Raw genomic sequence first — 1,259 nt, 5'->3', positions numbered from 1 at the left:
TTGACTCTAGAATAACCAGAAACTTCATGAACCCTAGTTTTATGTAGAAACTCAGGATACTCGGAAAATAGAAAGTAAAACCAGAACTAATTATAGGATTAAATAAAGAGAATCTAGGAACTCTTGTATTAATAGTTAAGTTAGGAACTATACCTATAGTTGTAATAGGTCATTTCGAACACATAGATTTTAATATAATACCATTAGGATGGTATGATATTATATTAGAGATTCTATAGTTTAGAAATCACAATCTATAAATTAATTAGAAGACTGAAAGTCTCTAATTCATAAATTGTAAATATCTAAGATGATAAGGACTAGATATAAGATCTAGATCTATACAGCCTACTAGCCAGTATAAGGCTAGAGTAAGGACTAAGTAACCTATAAGAAGATTAAAAATACTATAAAAGCCTAATACACCAGGCACCAGAGGAAGTTTAAAGGAAAATAGCACCTTAAATATTATAGAATAGGTATTAATAGCAATGAAACTATTACAGATTAATAAATTAATATACCTACCAGGATGGGCACTGGACACACTAAAAGGATATTATAAATTATATCTTAATAATATTGATAGAGACTGGACTCACATATATTAGTTAATAGGAATAGAAACCTAAGAGCAAGGAGTTAGGATTAATAATATAAGATTAAGAATTCAAAACTAATAAGAATCTAAATACAATAATTTAAAATTAAAAGATTTATAAGAATTTCTAGCTATAATAAAAAATGACCTAAGCATTCTGCTGTAATATAAAAAATTTAAGGACCTATTCAAATAGCTAGAATAATTTAAATTACTTTAGTATAGAAAACATAACTATACTATCCCTCTTAAGGAAGAAAAATCACCAGTATATAAAAAAATTTATTTAATATCTGAAAAGGAATTGCAGGCACTATAAGAATATATTAATAACTAATTGGTAAAAGAAAATATTAGACTATTAAAGTTATTAGTAAGATATAGAGTTCTATTTATACTAAAAAAGAACAGCAGTTTATAACTATATATAGATTATTAATTATTTAATATAATTATAATAGTCTAATATTTTCTTTTATTAATTAGTTATTAATATATTCTTATAGTGCCTGTGATTCTTTTTTAGATATTAGATAAATCTTTCTATATACCAGTGACTTTTCTTCCTTAAGAGAAATAGTATAGTCATGCTTTCTATATTAAGGTAATTTAGATTATTTTAGCTATTTAAATAAGTCCTTAAATCTTTTATATTATA

The sequence above is a fragment of the Aspergillus brasiliensis genome, assembly GCF_001889945.1.
Source record: "Aspergillus brasiliensis CBS 101740 unplaced genomic scaffold ASPBRscaffold_15, whole genome shotgun sequence".
Taxonomy (NCBI): Eukaryota; Fungi; Ascomycota; class Eurotiomycetes; order Eurotiales; family Aspergillaceae; genus Aspergillus; species Aspergillus brasiliensis.
Note: the sequence above shows the minus strand (reverse complement) of the source record.